Source organism: Ictidomys tridecemlineatus, chromosome 7 (assembly GCF_052094955.1).
Source record: "Ictidomys tridecemlineatus isolate mIctTri1 chromosome 7, mIctTri1.hap1, whole genome shotgun sequence".
In the NCBI taxonomy this organism is placed as follows: domain Eukaryota; kingdom Metazoa; phylum Chordata; class Mammalia; order Rodentia; family Sciuridae; genus Ictidomys; species Ictidomys tridecemlineatus.
The window spans coordinates 131834850-131846004 of record NC_135483.1 but is presented as its reverse complement, the minus strand read 5'-3'; positions in this window follow the sequence as shown (position 1 = coordinate 131846004).

Genomic DNA, 11155 nt, shown 5'->3' with positions numbered 1-11155 from the left:
ATCTTTTTTATTTGTTCTAATTAGTTGTACATGATAGTAGAATGTATTTTGACATATTATACATACATGGCTTTGGGAAAGTGACTTTTAATAGAGAAAAAAGATCACATTGGATGGTGCAATACCTAGAAAATTTCTCAAAGTTCTTCTTGGTGGTTGGATGTGTCAAAGATAGATGTTGTAGAGATAGGAAAAATGGAGAAGTAGTGATAACCCATAAATGATAATTTACTATCAAATATTATTATGCTTTGAAAAAGCAAGTCATTGGGACTACATTCAGAATATAATCTTATTTGGTTTAAAGAGTATAAATTGGAGCTGATTTTAACAATGCCAGCAATGTGTAGATAAAATAATATTGACGTAAAGGTTATTATTAAACTTGCCAGGCATAGTGGTGCATGCCTGCAGTACCTGCAACTCAGGAGGCTGATTCGGGAGGATCTCAAGTTCAAGGCCAGACTCCACAACTTAATGAACCCTGTTTCAACATAAAAAATAAAAAGGAGTGGTGTTGAGGCCCCATTTCCCAAAATCATGGAGAATGCACCCCGAAGAACCCAAAGGTGGAGTTCCTGTGTACTAGCTGAAGCCAAGGAGGCTGGAATGCTAAATGCGGCAGAACAGTAATAACTCCTTATGCTAGGCTAATTCTTGTGGGGCACGATGACCCTGGTTAAGGAGAAAAATAAAGCCTCACCTGTACTAACTGCTACACACTTAGGTGTATGTTTCCTAGATATGTTTCCTAGAATTTTGTGAGAACATATCTATTTTGACACTGGGGGAAATGTTTTCTTAGTACTAGCAAACAAGTTAGTTGTTTTCAATGTTATGCCATAGTTAAGATTCAACTTCACACTGCCCTACAAAAGATGTATTGTGCAAAAACAAAGCAGTCTGCAGCTTTGTGGGCTCCAAGCTTCCCCCAATTAACAATTTGTCAATTTTAAGACTCAAGTCTTCATGCACAATTGCGGGACCCAAAGCTTAGCAGTTCACTTGCAGCAGACTGGGAGCTCAGTTGTAACAGCCTTGGTTCAATCCTCAGTGCTAACAATAACAGTAAGTTTACCTAAGTTATTATATAGTAGTTAAGTTAATATTGGTATGATTCAACTGTTCTGTAAGTTTAGAAGGCAATGAACTAAAATGAAAGAGAATGCTAACTTCTGATGTAATAGTGATGGAGGAAGTTGGGATTCTTTGAATGAAGTTCAAGGTGAGAGAAAAATTGTGGGTTAACATGGAAGAGAATGAAACCAAGAGAACAGAAACAGATTAAGGTTGGACAGAAAGGCAGCTGCTGTGGCTGCTACCACTTCTGCAACAGAAGAGGAATAAAGATGAAGGAAAGATAGAGCTTAATGTAAAGCTACAAAAATAGAGGATGGATGGCATTTATTCTCCTAGAATTAAGCTCTATACTATCCACACAGAGTTGGACTTCAGATTTGATGAGCATGGGGATGTAAGGAAGTAGAAATGACATCTAAACCTGCTTTGATGAATACCAAATGGCTACTCAGGAACTAAAACTTTGCTATACAGTATTAGGTCCAGCTGAATTGGAAATAATAAATGTGGAACTTATGATCAAATGAATATTTACATGCAAGATATTAGAATAAATTCTGTTATTTTTAATATACTCAAAAAGGTTTAAAATGTTATGGTTCTTGTAACACAATAAGGTGGGAGATATCTTAGCATGTGAGGTTTTATTTAAGAAAAACTAGACCTAAATTAATTAAAACTAAACTTACATATTTATTTCGGGAACGTAAACAAATTCAAAAGGAAATTATATTTTATGCAAATATTTTAAATTCTTTTAAACTGTGTTTATCAAGGAGCCATTCAATTTAGTGTAATTACTACCTCTCTTTATCTTTCTTTTTTCAAAGCTACTCAAATATCTCTCTAAACTTATCCTGCATTTCTTTTTATTTTCCTGACCACTTCTCCCAGGTGGTTTCTTTTATAAAGTAAATCAATATAGTTATACTATGTTTGATTCTTGGCCTTTCTCTATTCATTATCTCAGGCTTGATGGATGCCTGAACCACAAATGGTTTTCCATACTACAAGTGGGGTTTGGATGAGTAGGAAATTTCTTTGACTATTGATATTACTATTTTTATTATATCAAAATATCAGAAAATAACATTTGTAATCAACTTATTGTCTTATTATCTCCAAATTCCCCTTTATGTCTGCTCTCAAAAAATTCTTTCAGGTCCTCTAAACAATTCTGCTTTGTCAACTGGCATGACATTAGGCTTTACCAGTAGCAGATGTTGGAGAGACAATGCAGAATGAAAGGGATTTGCCTCCTAGCTCTTGGGCGCTTGCTTGGTCAGCTTTTGAGGTGTGAGTGGCTCCTCGAGCATCAGTTTCTGCATGGAATGTGATTTTCTCTAGCACCAGGTTCTCATAGTGCATGGCAGCCAGTAGTGCCCGGTGGTCAGCAGCTCTCCAGGCCCCTCCTTAGGCAGTTTTGTGTTGAGAACCCCAAATGAGACACCTCCTTTGAACAACTTCCCTTGGTGCCCAGGAGGGCACATCCCAGCACTTTCCAGTGGCACCACAGCAACTTCACTGTTCAGTGACCCACAATTGCTTCTCCGATAAGACCTGCATCCCAGTTTTGGGTGCTGTATCTCAGCTTTAAGAGTAGTGGCTGCTTCAGATATCTGCTGTTTCTATAGCTTTTAGAGTTCCTTTTTCTTCTTATAAGCTAATGGTCTGTTTCTTTAATCCCCTTATAGTTATTTACATTCAAATTACCATATGATTTCTCCCTCCAGATTGGACTCAGACTGGTAAAATAATAAGAAAGATAAACCAGAATTGGTTCATAAGAAGTTGTAATTTCCAAATAGCCAATTACTTTTATGTGTAAGCACGAGGTTTCACATAGGAAATGACTCAAACACATCTGACCAATTCTCTAACTAAATCATTTAGAGAGAAGACAGAATGTATTTTATAACTGGATAGTTTCATTTTCTGGATCTGACCAGTGTTTTAATACCAGTAAGTAAATTCAAAAAATCCTATCTTGCATGAAAGACTATGTTGCTGCATTTCTACACATAGGCCCACCACTGCCACTGCTACTCTCTGTTCAAAACACACAGTATTTATAAGGGGAAAATAAAAGTATAGGATACTGAACTCTCAAAACACGATTAACAGAAAGGGAACCAGGTGTGGTGGCTCATGCCTGTAATCCCAGCAGCTCAGGAGGCTGAGGCAGGAGGATCACGAGTTCAAAGCCAGCCTCCGCAAAAGTGAGTCACTAAACAACTCAGTGAGACCCTGTCTCTAAATAAAATACAAAATAGGGGTGGGGATGTGGCTCAGTGGTTGAGTGCTCCTGAGTTCAATCCCCAGTATCCTTTAAAAGAATAAAAAGAAAAAAATAAAAGAAAAACAAAGGGAATCAACATTTGTCGAATGTACTTTAAGTGCCAAACACTACCCTTAGTATCATACACAAATTAGTACTTAAGGATTCTTTTTTTTTTTTTTTGTATCAATGTATATCAGTGTTCCCCTTAGGATCCCAAAGCAAGCAAGGATCTCTTCTCTTTATAAAGAATCACAATATAGTATTCTGGTTTAGCACAGAAATCTCTTAGGGAGTGCTGACTTGGACAAGACTGACAATTGATGTATAATAGAAGTACTTCAAATCTTATGACCCAGTCACAAATGTAACTAAGAAAATAAAACAAATAAAAAACAGGAAGAATTTTCTTTTTTAAAGAAATCACAGAAGCTATGTTTGTAAATGAGATTACTTTCCCCTACCTTGGGAGGTTATACTGAACTTCCTGAAAAGGTCCTGGGGTATCTTCAATTGTAAGACCTTCAGAGCAAGCTATGATTAATAGATGAATATATAGAGGCAGATAGAGAGAGAGATGCATAGACAGCTAGATAGATAAATAGAATACAGAGATAGATGGAAAGCTAGATATAGATGTGGACATTGATCATTAGAGATTAGATGAGTTAGATTCTAACTTTGATCCTAGATATTAATAACAGTTGATCACCATTTCATCCACTGGGCTTAGCTTTATGAAATGACTTGTGAGTATTGAGGGGGAAAGTGTATATTGTACTTTCTATACCATTTCACAGGAAACATTGGGAATATTTTGAGTAATGACCAACAGCAGTGTTAAAGAAAGGATAATGCTTCTTTAAAAGTCAGTCACTAGCATAAATTGAAAATTGCTATATAATATGTCACTTCTTTTATCTATTATAAACTGAAACCATAATGTTCTTATTACTCTCCAATATAACCTCTCTGTTCTTATCAAGTCAGTTTACAGTTTACCCCTATACAGAAACAAGTTTTGCCAATCAAATCCTTGCAGTGTTCACAGTAAAGTCTTATTATTCCAAGAATCCAGTTCTGATTAACCCCTACATTAATCTTCCCTTATTTATTTGGGCTTCCCTCACACATCATGTATTTAATCTGTGCATAGTGGCAAACAGAGAGAAAAAATAACCTTGGAGTTGTTCTCTTTATCATTTTCTGTATTTTTGCTATATATGTCAGTTCATTTCATCTATTTAGCATTTCAATATTAATCTATTTCACATATTCGTTCTCCAGTGGGTTGATTCATCATTTATGCATTACACAAGAAATAGACATGGTCTGACAGAGAAGTCATAGATGAAGAAGGGAATCTGAATGTAGGTGGCATTTTAGGCAGTGACCTAGAAAACCATCTTGAAGAGTGGAAGGATGAGTTGTACTAGACAAAAACAACAACATAGGCTGAATCCCAAATGAGGAAAATTTGGTCTCTCTGAGGAACTGAGAAAAGGCCAGTGTGGTTGAAGTGGGATGAGTAGGAAGAATGACCTGCAGTAAGGTTGGAAAGGCAGGCTGGGCCAGATCATGCTGGGCCAGGTCATGCCAGGCCCCGTTGGCCACTGTCTGGAGATGCATTTCAGTCCAAGGGTAATCAGAAACCTCGAGAGATTTTCACTGGGGTTTGAATTGATTTATTCACCAAGAGACTTTGATGAATTGGTTGGAAGGGATAAAGTTAAAGCAGTTAGATGACACTAGGCAAGTCTATTGATGGGAATTAGGATGATAGAAATGGAATAGACTGGAAAGGGGCATACTGTGAGAGATTCCTTGGTATACAGGACTTGAGGGAATCAAAGAAAAAGAGGAGTCAAAGATGCATTTTCTAAAAGAATGACTTTCCTATGTATTTTAGTGAACTTAGCATGCAGTTAATTGCTTCACTTGCCAGGGAAGCTACATGTAGACATGGAGGAGACAAGAGCAATGCTTTCCCAAAGCAGGGACTGAACATCTTGCTCTGGTGCCTAGGACAAGGATCCCAGCCACATCAGTTACCATGACTATAGCAGGTCACTTCACCTCACAGTTTAATTTTCTGTGAAGCAAAACAGCAATATCAAGAGGTTAGGCTATGGAATTAAGGTTTTAAATTGTTTTTGCCAGGTGCAGTGGCACATACCTATAATCCCAGCAGCTTGGGAGGCTGAGACAGGAGGATCACATGTTTAAAGCCATCCTCATCAACTTAGTGAGGCTCTAAGCAACTTAGAGAGACCTTGTCTCTAATATATATATAAAATGGGCTGGGATGTGGCTCCATGGTTAAGCACTCCTGGGTTCAGTCCCCAATGTCAAAAAAAAATTTTTGTTGTTCTTTTACTTATTCTCTGAGTTCTCCTAGAAAAAATTTGCTTACCTTGACAACTGATCTATAAAATGTAAAGAATAATAATACCTCCCTTCCTCTGTGTTTAGAGGGCAGGTTTAATGAGATAATTTAGATTATACACTTAGAACAGTGGCTTGATACAAAGTAAACACTCACGTGTTTATTGCTAGGTGCTGTGATATGACTGTTAAGAAGATTAAATGATACAACTCGTATATGACAGAAAAAGAAAGAATGCCTATGATTTGCAGAAAAACTCTCAAAAAGAAAGAGAGAACTGTCTTGGTTTTAGAAAAGCTCCCATGAATGCATTTCTCTATTAAGATGAGACCTTCTTATGGCTCTGTGGGAATGAATCAAGGAACTAAACTGTTTTGCATAAAGCAGGATCTGCTAGAAAAGAGGGGAGAAAATAGTGATGAAGAAAGGGGGCATCCCAGAAGCCAGGCAGGAGGCTGCAGCCCAAGTAGAAGAGATGACTAGTGGAAATCCCACCGGCATTGTCCCCAAACACCAGCAAATCTGCTACTTGCTTACTTGAGTTGTTGTTATTTGGCATTAGTAGTCAGGGCTGTCTGGCAGGGCAATCTGGAAATGATGAAGAGAGAGCACAAACACGCAAGGAAAAGTGATACAGAGAATTCTGAATAACAAATGTTGAACACATTTTACTGTGACTGGCACAGAGGAAATATTCAATAAATATTAATTTCCTTTTCAGATTTGAGGTGTGAGATGTAATCTCTGACCTTAGGCATGCACAAATTGGTTGTGAGTTCAGTAATTATGGGCATGAAACTATTGAAAAAAAAAGATGAGCATACAGTAGCATGGTATAAAAATTGCAGTTGTAGAGTTCAGAGAGGTAAGGGATTAATTGAGAAAAGCTCAGGATTATTTGAGAAAACTTCTGAATTAGAATGGATAAGGAATTTAAATAGCATCATATATATTAGATGTTCAATCCACATTTATTTGAAATAATTTAAAGATGGAGAAGGGTAGAGAAGTGTGTTCTAAATGAGGAAGACAGAAGAAGAAAGACTAACATATTTTACACGTCTATTGGAATGCCATACTGTGTCTGGATTTGATGGAATGCCATACTGTGTCTGGGTTTGCCATACTGTCTGGACAATATGATGTCATTCTAGTTTCTTGAGCAAGGAAATGACATGTTGTAGGAAAAGAAAATGACATGTTTCTTGTTCTTCTAGTTTCTTGAGCAGGGAAATGACATGTTTTGGAAAAGATGACCTACAAGGAGTTAACAGGCTAAATCATAGATTGAAGAGAAAAAAAAATTGGAAGGGAAAAGATTAAGGAGCTGGATGCAGTCATTCTGGCTGAGGTAACGAAAATCTGGACTTGGTCATTGGCAGTGGAAATGGAAGGAATGAGTGGTTCTGGATGATGTTAAAATAAAATCACGAGCTGGGGAAAATATGGCTGGCATGAAATTGATGGCAACATATAAAATAAATACAAAAGTACAGCATAGTGGGTGATAGAAACAAATACAAGTAATTTCTTTGCATTACCTTATTTTTGCCCTAAATATGACTCATAGTTCTGCTTGGTCGTCATCTGGTGCCACGTGTAATCATATTCCTGGCACATGGAATCACTACTGCATTGCACCCACGGACTTGCTCATAGGCTTCAGCTGTTTCCAGTCTACCCATACTCATCACTGAGCTAATGGTGTATACAATTCTCCTGTCCTGAGGAAAAAGTTTAAACTGAATCAGAATCTCTTTTAGTTGTGAATAAAACAAACCCTTTGGCTTCCCAGAAACTCTGGTTCCCTAAAGGAGTGTCTCATTGAATCTTGGGTACTTCCTATGTTCCTTTTCACTCTAACAATGGAGACAAACTAGTTGTATGACCAGGTGCTATCTTGGTCTCTGCTGTGGATTGAATTTTGTCCCTATTGAAGTCCTAAATCCCACTGTGATGGTATTAGAGATGGAGCCTTAGAGGGGTAATTGGGTTTAGATGAGGTCATGAGGGCGGGGCCCTTGTAAGAGTGCTTCTCCAAGTCACCTGTCATGTCAGAATAAACCAGGAAGGTGGCTATCTATAATCCCAGAAAAAAAGCCCTTGCTCTCAGAAGCCAACTATGCTGGTACCCTGATCTGAGACTTCCAACATTCAGCATTATCTATAGTATTTTTGTTATGGCAACCTCAGTTGACTAATAGACTTTCAAGAGCTAAGTGAGGAGTTTCGGGGTTACCATTCTAGAAAGGTCAGGAAATGTATCTGAGAAGGTAGATCATTTCTGCACTTCTCATTCTGTGGCCACTTCCAATCTGCCTTAGGTTGTGTCCTGAGATAACACATTATAAAATTTTAAGGGTCTTCTAGAGTGGGTAGGGGACACAAGGGTGGGGGAGCTCAGTGTTAGAACAGTTGTCTAGCATTTGTAAGGATCTTTTTTTTTTTTTTAATAAAGATATAGGTATAGTTTAATCCCTAGTACCATGAGGGTGGAAGGATTTTTCTAGACCAGGGATCAAATATATAGTAGTTTGCAAATAACTAATTTAAACTTTCCTAATAGCTATATTTTTAAAAGTTGACATAAATAGGAAAATCAAATTAACAAAGCGTTTTTAACTCAGTATAGTAAAAATGTGATCATGTAGGCATGTTATCAATTTAAGAATTAAGAAAATATTTTAAATTTTATTTTTTCCAGGTCTTCAAAAATTGGAGTGTATTTTATACTTACAGCACATCTCAAATTGGACATGCCAGGTTTTAAGTGTTCAATAGATTCATGTGGCTAATGACCATGATAGTTCTAGACATTTTTTTAAAATAAAGATATAGGTACAGTTCAATTTAAACATGAAGTTCCAATCACATTCTTTTTCTCTTAATTCTTCAAAGTCTCATCTTTTGGGTTGTGCACATTGTTATAGTTGATGACACTATGTTATGACACCGTAGTTCTGTTAGAATTTGAATGTTCCAAGATTCATATGTTGGAATCTAAAACCCAAAATAACAGTATTGAGAGGCAAGGTCAGGCACAGTGGCACATGCCTATAATTCCAGCAGCTTAGCAGGCCAAGGCAGAAGTATTGTGAGTTCAAAGCCAGTCTCAGCAAAAGTGAGGTGCACTGAGACCCTATATCTAATAAAATACAAAATTGGGCTGGGGATGTGGCTCAGTGGTGGAGTCCCCCTGAGTTCAATCCCTGGTACCCCCATGTCCCCAGCCCCTCAGAAAGAGGCAGGGCCTTCAGGAAGCAATGAAGTCATGAGAGGTTTGCACTCTAAGAAGGGCATGAGGGAGTGAATTCAGTGCCTTTTGCCCTCTGTCTTCTACATGTGGGGGTTCAAAAATAAGATCCTCACTATACACCAAATACTGGTGCTTTGATCTTGGACTATACAGCTTCCATAACTGTGAGAAAATTTCTATGGTGAATAGTTTACCCAGTCTTAGATATCTTGTTATAGCAGGACAGACTCAGACAGGGTCTCTTACCAGATTCCCTCTTCTGGGCCAAGGTACCAATGCCCCAAGGCTGTGAATATGCTTGCTGACAGCTAACAGCTGCCTCTTCATGGGTACTGTCCTAGGTTTGGAGGAATGCCTCCCCTAAGATATATCTTTTCGGGGAGGCGATGACTGGAGGGGACACAGGTCTACACCTTTCACTCCGTTAGAGGCTACTCTGAAAGGACATCCCTGTTCCTGGGTCCATGTAAGGATGGATAAGACTCCAGCATTTCCCTCTGACTACCTACCCTCCTCACTTCCTTACAGGTTTACCTCCTGAAAGCAATCTTCCTCCTTCAAAACAAACAAACCCTGTTGCATCTCTCTATCTTAGAGACTGTTTGCAGAGATCCTCACTTAAGAGGAAAAGTAAAGTAATCTCTCTTTTATCAAAGCAGAACTATTAACAGTGTTTGGGGTAAATGTTGAATAGCAGGAGCTAGTTTTTAATTCATTTTTATGTCTTACAATTACACTTTTTCACATGTGGGCAAGGCCAGAGCTCTCTCTGACCTGCCCTCTCTTCTTTTCTATTTATTTTCATTATCATTCTTTTCTAGCACCACCTCTTTCCCAAAGGCCAAAGTGACAACTGAACAAAGGATATGGTCAAAACTGAGATTCAGCAACAACATTGAGTTGATATGTAAATAAATTATTCTGAAACAGAAAAAGATATTAATTAGTGGTATGAAAGCCCTTGCATTTATTGCTGCTAACAGAGTGCTGCCTTTCCTTTCCTCCTCCTGGCTCCTGGGTGCATATTTGCATGGGTGGTGATGCTGAGCAAATCTGCAGTTGACAGTGTATCTAGCAGTTAACATGAGCATCTGCATCATCAAATGCAGTCTTCCCTTATACTTCTTTTTTCTTCTCCAGGGAAGCTCCCCCTTTCTAGCCTTTATATTTATATTCCCATGCTAGGTGGGTCTCTGCCTCCCAGAAACACTACATTCACTACAAGGCCTCTAAAGACCTTAAGTTGGTAGCCTGATCCAGCCTTTTAAACATTAAGGAAAAGGGAAGATCAAGATCTATTTTGTCTTAAAACAAGCTTCTCTGACACAAACAAATCGGCCAGGACTGGTAGCAGTCACTGCATAGGATAACAAAATAATGTCCAAGAGAACTGTGTGGTCCACAGAGTCCACCATCTCCTGCTTTTCCTTTCTCTTGACTTTCTTTCTCCATCCCTCACAACTCCCTCCTCTGTGATGCTTCCATCAGTTTAAGTCTAGAGGAGAAGGAAGCATTAAAGGAAGAACTTGCTGCCTTAGAGTTTGTGCCAATGGGAGGAACAGCCCAATATTTCAGCAGCCAGGAGTCCAGATGTCCACATAAGCTAAAACACTTTGTCTTCTTCAGGTGAGCAGAGCACTGCCCCTACAGAAATTAAAGTTTTACTAAAGTCGTCCACCAAGAGCATGGTAAATTGATAGTCAAAAGAGTTCCACAATTTTGGCACAAAAACACTAGAAAGATTTTTCTAGACTTCTACCATCTATAGAAGTTAATCAAATGATTGCCCTTATAATTAATTATAATACTCATACTACTCTAATTTTTTTTAAAAAAGTACAAGTTGCTAGAAAAATCATCACAGTGGAACACAGTAATGATTAGATTATACATTCATTGAAATTTCACTAATTAAAATGTCATATGAAGGAGACATGGAGTTCAACTAATTCTCACTTTACTAATCTATAAAAGAGATACTTCTCATAAATAGCTGGTAATCTTTCCTCAGTTCTCAGGGGAAAATAACTGAATAGTTGCAGTGACGTCTCCTATTACTAATTCTCTACATTATAATAAAAACCCTGCAATGCATCTTGAAAGGCACCCTGATGCAGTAGCACAGGGATTAGATGACCATTGTTAGATAACAATG